General features: G+C 50.4%; 1 protein-coding gene across 6 annotated transcripts in view; it reads right to left on the bottom strand.

The window, feature by feature from the left end:
- Positions 1–12,563, bottom strand: part of ASB7 (ankyrin repeat and SOCS box containing 7) — a 206,552-nt gene that overhangs the window by 21,163 nt on the left and 172,826 nt on the right. The window lies entirely within an intron of this gene.

The raw sequence follows: 12,563 nt of genomic DNA, 5'->3' as shown, positions 1-12,563 counted from the left end.
GGCATGACAGCCAGCAGCAGACAACACCACCACTGAACAGTGCACCCAGGACCAACTAGACGTCAGCCGAAAGCAGAGGCCAGGAGGGGCCAAGAAGGGCCAGGACACGCCCCACGAGAGGGGCCTGCACACACTGACCCCCGAATGAAGAGGAAAGAAAGAAAGAAAGAAAGAAAGAAAGAAAGAAAGAAAGAAAGAAAGAAAGAAAGAAAGAAAGAAAGAAAGAAAGAAAGAAAGAAAGAAAGGAGAAAGACAGGCCTGACCAGGCCCACAACACAGCGATCTAGGAGACGGAAGGCCTGGGGCACAACGCAAGCGACTCCAAAACCACTAGCAGGAAAATCGCACTTGCGACATACCATGACGCCACGGAGAGCAGAAGTCCGAAGGACGACTACACCTCCCCAGCACATGATAAAGCTATATAATAGCTACCATTACCCCACATAGGGCATGTTACGTCCCAGAACATGGGAACCCTCATAGGAAAAAGTTTCCACAGTAGAGGACAAACAGAAGACCCTGCGGAGAAAAAACCGCAGATGGCTTGTCAAGCAGCCAATAATGAAAAGACAGAAGACCTAAACTCAGGGCCTACATGGCTTACCAACAGTCAGAACCAAAAGTCAAAAAAGGGGGGCCGGACCAGCAGCCAACAGCACCAAAGGCCCAACAAAAGGACCTGAAGGCACATGAACCACACAACCGGGGCTACTCGGTATAAGGCCCCAGTACAACAACGGAAGAACACCTCCCTAACACAGACCGACTCACAGGTCACTGAGGAGGAGGAGGGCGAAGCCCCGCAAGAAACCTCTGAATGGCAGAATCCGCAGGGGCGTGGAACAAAAGAGTGCCATCAAAAGGAAGGTCCACCAACAGTTCCCTCACGTTCTCCGGGAACACACTATCCCGGAGCCATGCATGGCGACGAAGGGCCACAGAAGTAGCCATGGTACGACCAAGCACCTCCGAAACGTCCAGAGCAGAGTGAAGAATAAAGGACGCCAGCTCCCGGCCATCCAACACATGGTGCCTCAGATCAACACAGGCACCCTCCTGAGAAGCGTTAGACATACGGGACTCCACAGAGTCCCACAAGCAAGGAGTGGCCCTTGCCAAAACACTAGGGGCCTCATGTAGGTAGCGAAATACCGGTCGGTAACGGCCCAATTTCGGTAAATATGCCGTTACCGACCGGTATTCAGACAAGTGAGATGTAGGAGACCAAAAACCACTTTTCGGTAAATATGAGGCGGTAAATACAGATTCATATTTACCGAATACATAATTAACGAATCGGTAAATATGAAGTGGTAAATATGAAGTGGTAAAAAGTTAAAATGACATGTAGGAGCACTCGGTAATTAAGAAATCCAAGAAAATCGGTAAATAAGAGTCGGTAATTAACACGGATTGAAAGCAGGTGGTAACCAACAACAGTGCAGCTAAGCAATCCCAAAATGCAACAGCGTGGACACCCTGGCAGCTATGTACGTCATTGCAATGCGCCTACGTCTAGAGGCAGCAGGACTGAGGGTTTGGCGACGGAAGGAACGCATCCACAGACAGCGCATCACACTATTCCAGCTGACTGATGCAGAGATACATGAGAGGTACAGGCTACACCCCGAAACCATCATGGACTCAATCAGGGACCCGCACCCACTCCTGGACCAGCCAATGAGAAGGGCGCACGCCATACCCCCACATGTGCAGGTGCTCTGCAGCCCACATCTGCTGGCATCCGGCATTTCTCAGGTGGTGACAGCTGCGGTGGGTGGTGTATCCCAGAGTTGCCTGTCCCGTTCCTTCAGGAATTACTTCCCCCATTATATTGGCTGCATTGATGGGACACACATCCCACTCTGTCCACCAGCTGACACAGAGCACATCTACAGGATCAGGAAGTCCACCCACTCCATCAATGTGCATACCGAATGGAATGATATTGTGAATGGTCCCGTGGGTGGCAGAACCAAAAGGTGCGCGTATGCTATTTACAACGAGGTCTGCAAGTTGTCGCACAGTGAGGCGGCTTCCAGACTGAGAGCTATTGACCAAGCAAACATGGAGAAGGCCTAAGCCGTTATAGATATTAGCTCTAGCACTCTCACTTCTAGGATTCATACATGAGACAATAGGCACATGCAAGTACACGGCGCATGCAATGTACAAGCCCCGATTTTGGCGTGCGTCCTACGAGGTATCCCAGTGCCTGTGATTACACCTTCTTTCACTGTGCTTGCAAACGGTATTCATTTAATAATGATTAATGAAGTTTGCTGCGGGATGTGAGTGGTAATCCCGTACATAACTGTCTCGCATGAAGTTGTCTGCTGCAATACTGTTCTTTTTCCACCCCCGCATGGGCGGCGGGATGTTTCCATCTGGCCTTCGATTCCAACCTTGAAAGCAGAGTCCAACAAGTTGAGCAGAATAGAGCGCCATTGTCCCACAAAGAGGTGCCTTTGACTTCCTCTCGTTAAAATATTTGTCCTTCACGTTGCTACTACGCGCACTGAGGAACAGGCGCCTCTGAATACTGACCTCCCCCTGCATTTCGGCTCTTTGATCCAAAGTATTATCAATGCCTCGTCCACGACCGGCCTGGCTCAATTTTTTCTAACATGTGGGGCTCGGGTCTCGTGACCTCTTTCCAAACAATTTGTGGTGTAATTCCGGCATTTGTTCATTCACTGTTCTCGAGCATCTTTGGAGGTGTTCCGCTGCTTCTGGCGCTGGTGGCAGGTGTGCTGCTTTTACTTTTCATACTACGGAATGGCTGCTCCTTCTGTGCCACACGAGCACCTGTCCCGTCTGCATCTTCTTCGTGATAGGATGCTTGACTTCTATGGTACTTTGCCATTGGCGACTTTGAGCCTGGCTTATGGATTATCCTTCAGGTATTCCTACTTCACCTGCGTACAACCTGTATTACACTGCCTGGATTGTCCCTTTGAATGGCCTCTGGATTTGTGCTTGACCAACATGGTGTCTCCGGTGCCGGATTTCGATCGACTGATGAGGCCCTTAGTGTCTCACGAGTTGTCCTGTTCTGGTGTCCGGATCATGGCGTGTGGAGCGGCGCATGGTATCCTGGGTAATTGGGACATCTCAGCGGCAGCCTACGACTTCTTGTCCATGAGCTATTTGGAGGAACATTCCGGGTGCCCTCTGATTGTGCTAGAGGCTCCGTTGGTTGGAGAACACGTATGTTCCTTTTCTTTACTCAATTGGATGGCTGAGACTTTTAGTGGCCCTGAAAACGATTGCTTGTTGGAAGCCGTGGCCACATATGCTGCCTATACATTCATGGATTAACTGGATTGTCGTCCATTGCGCCTGTGCTACTGGACAGCACCCTGGCGCAACATTTATTTCTTTTAGTTCTCGTTTTTCTCTTCCTGATGGTCTGCTTGAGTTTTTTACTATACTTGCATTGTGTTTTTGGAATTGTATGCTGCAATTAATTGGACTGTAGGACTTTGGCGCTGCATTGGTTACGCCCTGTTCTGCTCTGACGAAACTGAACTCTGCGTTCTCTCTTTTCTTGCCTATTACATATTGCTTCGCTCAAGGGGGCGTGTAGTGAGTTCTCCCTGAATACGTACATGCATTGTTCAGTTGGCATTACCACGTTGAATGTTTTGTAGCCATATTTGTGTCTTTGCACACGACACTGCGTTTACATGTTCTTTCTTGAATAAACTGCTGACTCGAGACTTCCTTCAGACGAGTGCATTCTGTTGTTCCCATCCCAAGCTCTGCGCAGCGACCTTGGTCTGTACATGCTGTGACACACAGTCTGGAATTTTACACAATGCATGTTTTCCACTCTAGGTTGTTCGACCCACGATTTAGCCATGGCACACGCGCAGCTGCACATACCTGACAGTTGGTGCTTTTCATATCTCAGACGTCATGTTTATTATTCAGACCGAAGACGAGCCTTCCTGCGAGGAGACTCCTGATGCTCCTGTGATGTGATTTCACTAAGCTGATCTTTGAGGTATGGGGTCCCCTATTCAAGCCTGAGAGACCTTCTATAATGACATGATTGTGATATTGGCTACTTAGTTAAGGGAAGGTGGTAGTGTCCTCGGTATTTTCCGATTCGCTAAATACCACCTCGGTATTTTCCGATTCGCTAAATACCACCTCGGTATTTACCGATTCGGTGGATACCACCTCGGTATTTACCGATTCGGTGACTTCCGATTCGTATTTACCGAATGTTACCGAATCGGTAACTGTTACCGAATTTTTACCTACATATAACTTACCGGTTCTAATTTACCGATTCGGTACGGCTCGGTATTTATGAACCGGTAAAATTTATTTACCTACATGAGGCCCAAAGAGTGATAAGGGCCCGCAAAGCCGCACTGGTGGAGGCGACGATATTGCGCCCCCAGGAATCCAACCAGCGGGCCTCATGCGACGGAGGGGACAACGCCGATGGCAGGGAGGGAAAGGCAGTCTGCAAAAGAGGGCCCCTTGTAGAGGGGTGGAGGGAAAGACAGACAGGGTCATGCGGTGCAGGACGGTGGCAGTGCAGAAGCGGCTGGGGCAACGGGTCACCCGTGGCGGGCCGCCACCAAGCCCCCAAAAAAGACATGTGAAGCGAAGCCTCAAAGGGATGAAGCAGCTCCCTACCCCCATAACCCTGATGGTGGATTTCCAGAAGATGATCTGAGGGGAAATGGGCAGCTGGATCGCCCATGCGCAAGATCCCCGCCGCCGTGGAAACAGCCTGAGAAAAAGCAGCACCGGCCTCCGTAGGGCCCCGTGGAGGGGAAAGCAGTTCCTCGGTGGGACACGGCTGAAAACTAAGGCGGCCGTCCCCCAGGCCAATCGGAGGAAGGAAAGTCCAAGTCCGAAAAGGAGGAGGAGGAGGGGGGGTGGTGGCCGAGGAATGGGGAACCTGAGGACCTTCTGGCGAAGACTGCGGGTGCGGTGACGCCGATGAGCCGTCTTTGGAAGACGCCGGGGAAAACTCCACGACACGGCTGCCCATCTCCGGAGAAGACGAGACCAACAAGCGCCGAACCTCTGGGGAAGAGGGAGCATCCGAAGACAACTCAACAATCCGACACCGGCCCGGCACCGTAGAGTCCGTGACCGGTGTCAGGTCAACGTTCACCGGCGCCGAAGGGGACGCCGGAACGACCTCTGCCACAACTGCCGGGTCCAGTCTCCTGCGCCGCGTCGGAGCAGCTAAGGAACGGTGCCGAAAAGGCGTCGACTCGACCTCCGATGAGGCAGCTGCCTGCATGGAGGGACGAGGGGGGCCCGGGTACACGCCCGACCCCTAGCCGGCACCTGCGGCACCGCCAGGACCAGCAGCCGCCGGCACCTGAGCAGTGTCACCTCGGCCTCGGATAAGGCTGCCGCCTGCCCAGAGGACCGAGGTGGACTCGAGGACACGCCCTGAGCCCCGGCAACCTCTCGCGACACCACAGGGACCCCCGCGGCGGCGAGGCAGAGGCGCCGTGGTCCTTAGGAGGGAACCCCGAAGGGCCGCACCCCAACAGCCCCACAGCCTCCGAACCTGGATCCGAACCCGTTGGCGCTGGAGCCAAAGAGGCCTGCAAGGCCGCCGCATTGGCCTCCATCTGGGCTCTGGTCGCCCCGCGCCGGGGAACGATGGATAGGATGGCGACGCACGGAGCCGCACCACCCGCGGAGAACCCACGCCCTCAACAGGCCGGAGACCGGGCCTCGGGGACAAACTGCGACACTTACCAACAGGTGAGCCACGCCCTTGCGGCCTGGGAGAGGGACGATGTCTGAGATGAAGGCAGCGGTTCTTGAAGCCGTCCGCGGCGCCGCCGCCGACCTGGACATAAATGCAGACAGGGGCTTCATCCGGCGCTACCGCCGGGACTTCGGCTTCATCTGCTGACACGCCTCAAAATCCGTGGAGTCGTGGTGCTCCCCCAAACACCACATACAGATGGGGTGAGGGTCCGTCGCCAGCATCTGGCGAGCGCAAGACGAGCACGTTTTAAAGCCCGAAGGCATTCGCACACTGTACCCAATAAAAACAAGAAACGAAGGCCTGAACAGGCCAGGACAAAATCCGGGTCCGCGTTGCACGCGGAAAAGAAGAAAACAGACGTCGCCGCGCCGGGGTGGGGCTTATGTGGCCTCGCTGACGTCACGCCCGCGGAGTACGTCGGGCGGAGTCGCGAGGTGCCACCCCTCGGCGCGCAGAAATGCTGGGCAAGAAAGTTTTCCGGGTCCAGTCTCACGCCTCGGTATAATTCTACGTTAAGGAATCTGCGGCTAGTAGTCTATCAGATATATGTATATGCCTATCTGATGAGGTGTGTTCTGAAACTTTGCTGCACTTTGTTTTCTTTTGTGTATTATATTTTCCCTATACACAATCATTTTTTTGCCAGTGCTACGCAAATATAAATTCCGTAGGTGCAGAGTGGCATTGCTTTATTTTCATCCATTAGATAGCCCTGGTGTATGTTCAGCTGTGGGCTCCTTTTTAAAACGCTCAATACGAACCATCATTTTATTAATGTTTAATATATGGTACTTCTGATTTTAATGATTGATAATGGATTTTATCTTTACATATTTGACTCAGACCTTTTTTTTGAATTTTTATTACAACCATGATGGACAAGCTCCTTCCCTTCGGTAATGCCATATCTGGTAGAGACAGTATCTAGCTGCAGATTCCATACGTTTGAATTTGCCAGGCGTCAGACTGGATCCAGAAGTTTTTCTTCAAGCAATACCCCTGCAAGTCGGTAGGTGGCATCGGTCGGCTCAGTGCGACGTCAGGGACATCCGCGTCACCGATATAGGCGCCATCTCGACATGCTGACTTCTGTTACTTTTCACGACTTTCCAGGCCAGAAACGCAGAGCCATGAAGAGTGCTGACATTGGTGTGTTTAAAAACTAAGGGCCCTCAAAGTGAACAACCGTAACTAGTCTGCAGTGTGGGGAGGCTGCATGAGTTGGTAAGGAATCTGCGGCTAGATACTGCCTCTACCAGATAAGGCATTACAGAAGTTAAGTAACTTGTTAATCTGTTAGAGATATCTAGTCACAGATTCCTTACCTTTGAATAGATACCCAAGCACTTCCATCCCCGGAAGAGACTACAAAGTCCTGCAATACCGAACGGGCAAAATGACCATCTCTGCACACGCGACTGTCCAGGCAGTAATGCTTGGTACACGTGGGCACGAAGTCCAGCGGTGCTGCTGGACGGATTTCCAGAACTGGCACTCCAGTTGCTAACGCAGTGGTAGCAGCTTTAGCTCTGTTGGAACGAGCTCTTAAGCCTTCAAGAGGCTGCTTCTTTGCCACAGCGTAGCAGATCATGAAGCAGAAAATGACGACCCATTGTGCGATGGTCCCGTTCTGTACCGCCTGACCTTTCTTCAGACTAACATACCCCACGAAGAGTTGGTTGTCCAACCGGAACACTCTCGTGCAGTCAAGGTAGAACGCCAATGCTCTTTTTGGATACAGGCAGTGGATTCACTCCTCAGGGATGTGGAGGAGCATAGAAAATGAGCAAGGGGACAGATTGTCCCACATGGAAAGATGTTACCACTTTTAGGAGGAAATAGGCTCTAGTGCGTAGCACCAACTTGTCAGAGAATATTGCCAAAAATAAAAAAGGAGGCTGATGTAATTGCCACTAAAAAAAGCAGTCTTTATTGTGAGCAGCCGGAGGGGGCACCTGTTTCAAAGTCTCGAAAAGAGCGCACATGAGGAAGGTGAGAACCAAACTAAAGTCCAACTGAGGCATAATGAAGATGGAAACATATGCACAGGGCCTTTTAGGAATATATGTACAATGGGTGACTTAAATGAAGAGGGTTGGTCTGGCAAACTCAGGGAAGCAGACAAAGCAGACAAATACCCTTTCAGGGTACTCAGAGCAGAGTCCTGCTGGGTAAGGGTGAAAATAAAAAGTAAAACATCGGAAAGGGAAGCAGAAAGGGGGGGGGGTCAATAGATTTTTCTGTACAATATATTACACATTTTCTTCCAATGGCAGGCATATACCGTCTTAGTGGAGGGACACGCCTGGCTGCAGAACAACATTATAAACTTTGGGAGGAAGGTCAAAAGATAACAACTGCCCCCCTTCCCTCATTCTCCATGTAAGAAGGCGTAGAGTTGGCAGGTTCAGGTGGAGAACTCTCTCCAGCTGCTGCGCCAGAAGATCCTCCCAAAGGGGCAGCCTAATTGGAGGATCGATTCTCATTTGCAGCTCGGGATTGAGACGCTTTGTGTCCAGTCCAGTGCCACAAGGATGACATTGGCCCGGTCGTTCCTGATCTTTTTGAGATCTCTGGTCCAGAGTGGCATGGGCAGAAAGGCATACAGGAGGCCTGAGCTCCACTTGAGATGAAAAGCATCTCCAAGCGAGTGTTGCCTTGGAAACCTGCTGACATTGCGTGTCCTCTAAGGAGGCTAACAGATCTAACCAAGGCTCTCGTTACTGCTGAAAAAGACCTCGCGCCACCTCCGGATGGAGATGCCACTCAATCCTCCAGGCATCAATGGCTGATTTGTCCGTCCAGGCAGTAAGGGAACATGCCAGGTGTTGAACCACCAGGGGTATGCCCTGCAGTTCCAGCCATGTCCAGGGACGCAGGGCCTCTTGAAAAAGAGTCCACAACCCCACGGTGTGAACACTTGAAGTAGCCTTCCTTTGATGGAGGGTAGGTAGGCTATCAATACCAACTGGAGCACTCTGAGCTCCAGCATGTTGATGTGGAGGCTGGATTCCGGAGAACAGAGTCCTCCGATCGCCACCTCTCCCAGATGGCCGCCCCATTCCATTAGTGATGCATATGTCACTATTGTGAGATCTGGTTAGGGAACGGAGAGGGGTCTGCCTCTGACCCAACTGCGGATCTCCAGCCACCACTGCAGGTCTCTTGCAGTTCCCTCTGTATCATAGTTTATGGCCAAAAGTGCACTGTGTCCAGAACAGTACTGATGAAAAGGAGCATCTGAGAGAGTCATGTGTGACTTTGGCATGTTGATAGTGAACCCCAGCAAATGCAGAATGTGCTCCGTAGTCTGGAGGTGGGAGATGACAGCCTGGGGCGAGCCCGTCTTCTGCAGCCTGTCGCTGAGATAGGGGAAGACTGGCACCCCTGTTCTCCACAGATGAGTTGCGACCACCATCATCACCTTGGTGAACACCCGAGGTGCGCTGGTATGGCCAAAAGTGAGCACTGTGAACTGAAAGTGCTCATGGCCCACCGTGAATCGCAGGTAACGCTTGTGGGCAGGCAAGACAGGGATGTGAAAATATACGTCCGGAAAGACCAACGCTACCATCCAGTCTCCTGGGTCTAGGGCAGACAAGACCGGAGCCAATGTGATTCCTCGCTTTTAAGGAAGTAGTTGAGGAGATGTAGGTCTAGGAGATGACGAAAGCCCTTGTCCTTTTTCGGGACCAGAAAGTAATGTGAATAGCAACCACAGCCTACGTTTTGTGCTGGAACCCTTTTAGTGTCTCCCTTGGCCAAGAGACCCATGACTTCCCTCCTGATGCAAAAGTAGATGATCATCCGTAAACTGGTTGGATGAGGTTGGCATGGTCTCAAAGGGAAGGGTTTAGTCCTTTTGGATAATATGGAGAGCCCACCTGGCCGAAATATTGTTTTGCCAATGTGGAGATGATGGCAGATCCTGCCACCAACTGGATGCCCATGTTCATGAAGGGCAAGACTAGAGGGGTTTGGGGGCTGAAGCTGCCAGAGAGGTGTTGGCTTAACCTGACCTCTGGCTACTCAACTCAAGGAGTTGGAACAAATCACGCCCTCGCGCCTGGGGTTGTGAAGCTGGCACGGCTTGGTGGCTGCGGCAAGGCTGGCATTGTTTAAATATCCTTCTATAGCCAAGAGAGGAGCAAAAGGCAAACTGGGAACAGGAGGTAGCTGAGAGGCCCAAGGACTTGGCTGAAGTTTGTGAGTCCTTTATGTGCTCCATTGCGGTCTCTGCCTAGTCTCCAAAGAGACAGCTGCCATCAAAGGGCATGTCCATGAGCAAAGCCTAGACATCCCCTGAAAAGCCAGATGTTTTCAGCCAGGCGTGGCATCTAAAAACCACCATGGTATAAATCGCTCTGCCCAGCGAGTCGATCGTGTCCAAGTCACATCAAATGGCAAACTTTGCTGCATTTCTCCGGTCTGCTACAGCTTGTGAGAAGATGGCCCGGGTGTCCTCCGTGACCAATGGCAGCACTTGCGCAACAGTTTCCCACAGAAAGTGGAAATAACGGCCCAATAAGCATGCAGTGTTCATGGACCGCAATGCAAGGCTGGCGGAAGAAAAAAATGTCTTGACTCAACTGTTCAGCCTCTTGGAATTCCTGGGAACGTGCCGTGGGAGGTAAAGGCTTGGACTAACAAGCTCTCGGGGGAAGGGGTTTGGGTCACCTGGGGCAGGGCGGTGACGGCAGGCAATCGTCCAGTTCACAAGAGCCCCTGTGCTGGTTTTGAACCAGGTTCCCAGAAGGACGTCTGTGAGGGTTTCTTCATAAGGGAGCAAGGGTTCCGAAGAGACTCCTGGCTATAGCACCTCTGTCAAGATGTTAATCTTGACTATTACTGAGGGTAGCTAGAGGTCAAGGACCTCAGCCGCTCTACGCACTACCATTGCATAAGATGCTGCCACCTCCCTAGCCATGATGGGGGGAGAAAGCATGCTAGTATCTGGAGAGGTATTCAGTCCCCTGATTTCCCCCAATTCCTTATATTAGTCCATATCCTGTTCATAGGGCTGGTCTTCCAAAGAGTTCAGTGTCCCCCTCCCATTCTTCTCGCAAATCCTAGCTCTCCAGAATAAGGCTCAATACTTTAGGGAACTACTTTTTTTTCCTTCAGCTCTACAGATATATGAATGTGTTTTCTTGACCTGCTCGGTCTCATGTCTCACTCGCATCCTGCCCCTTCTATATTGCTTTATCTTCAGCAATCTCCGCCACCCCAAGCCTGTCCCTGGCTTTCTTGTCCTACTCCACTGTCTTTTTTTATTTATTTGTTCTACACCCACCACCTATCTTCTCGGTTGTCTCCTACACCCAAGGCTCATCAACTCTTTCTTCACTCCTCACTCTCTGGTACCTCTGGTGCTCCTAGTTTCATTTTTTGCAGGGCTTGGCAGCTGCAATTTGATGAATGCTGCTCTCGTCTCTCAAAAAGAGAAAAACAAAATATTAGAAAGCGCTCCAAGATGGCCCTCTGCAATCTTGGAACAGTAAAATAAAAAAAATAAAACAAACTATGGGGATGCTGAAGTGTAATGACTAATTTAGAACTGTGTTTTTCTTTTAAAACCAATTTCTCCCCTTTTTTGCACATGCTTAACAGCATTGGCAAAAAAAGGAAGCAAGTCAATAAGTATCCAATAGCAAAGCCACATTTTGGCTATTAATTCACAGAAGCGAGAGTCGTCTTTCTATCATGAGAAAGAGTGTTATTGAAGGTAAGTAACTTGTTCTTCTGATGGATACTTCAAATCGCAGATTACTCATCTTGTGTCTAAATACTAAAGCAGTATCACAAAGTTGGTGGGTGCGTGGAATGGCTCTAACTAAAAAAGTCCTGCAAGCCCAAACTGGCAAAATTCCTATCCCAGCGGATAAGACTGTCCAGGCAGTAGTGTTTTGTGAACAAGTGTACTGAGGCCCATGTAGCTAGCTGCCTGATTGATATCCTGGACAGGCACTCCCTGTGCCAACGCAGTAGTAGCAGCTCTGGCCCTGGTGAAATGAGCACTTAGACTTTGAAGAGGCTTCTTGTTAGCCAATCCTTAGCCGATCTTCATACAGAAGACTATCCATTGAGTGATGGTCTTTTTCTGCACGGTTTTTGCATCAGAGAACACCAGAAAGAGTTGATTGTTCACCTGATGTTCCTTAGTACAATCAATGTAAAAGCTCAGAGCTCTTTGCATGTTCAAGCGGAGTATCTTTTTCTTTCGAGGGATGAGAAGAAGCAAAGTAGGCTGGAATAGTGATGGCTTGTCTGACATGAAGAAGCATCATCACCTTTATTAGGAACACTGCTTGAGTCCTTAACACCAGTTTGTCTGGGAAAAAACGTGGAATCAGAAGATCACTCAGGTGTGCGGATGTTACCATAACCAGAGAGACCATCTTTAAAGTAGGAGGGACAATGGGCAACTGTGCATTAGTTTGAAAGGGGATACACATGAGAAAAGTGAGAACCACATTTAAGTCCCACTGTGGCATCACAAAGGGCTTAGGCATTACATGTTGCAAGCCATTAAGGAAATGCATCACAACCAGTGATCTGAACAAGAACTGCTGGTCCAGAAAATGTAAAAAGGCCAACAAATAACCTTTAATGGTGCCTTGGCTAGAGCCAAAACAAACAACAATACATCTGACAGTTTGGCCTGCAATGGATCTGTCTGACATGTACTGTACTAAGCTACAAAGTCGTCCCTGCGCCCTGCATACACAGATTTCATTGAAGGACGTCTGGCTGTTAGGAAGGCATTGACTTCAGGATGGAGGTCACAGAAGATTAAATG

The sequence above is a fragment of the Triturus cristatus genome, chromosome 3_1 (genome assembly GCF_964204655.1).
Source record: "Triturus cristatus chromosome 3_1, aTriCri1.1, whole genome shotgun sequence".
NCBI classification, from domain to species: Eukaryota; Metazoa; Chordata; class Amphibia; order Caudata; family Salamandridae; genus Triturus; species Triturus cristatus.
This window is presented reverse-complemented; position numbering and strand designations above follow the sequence as displayed.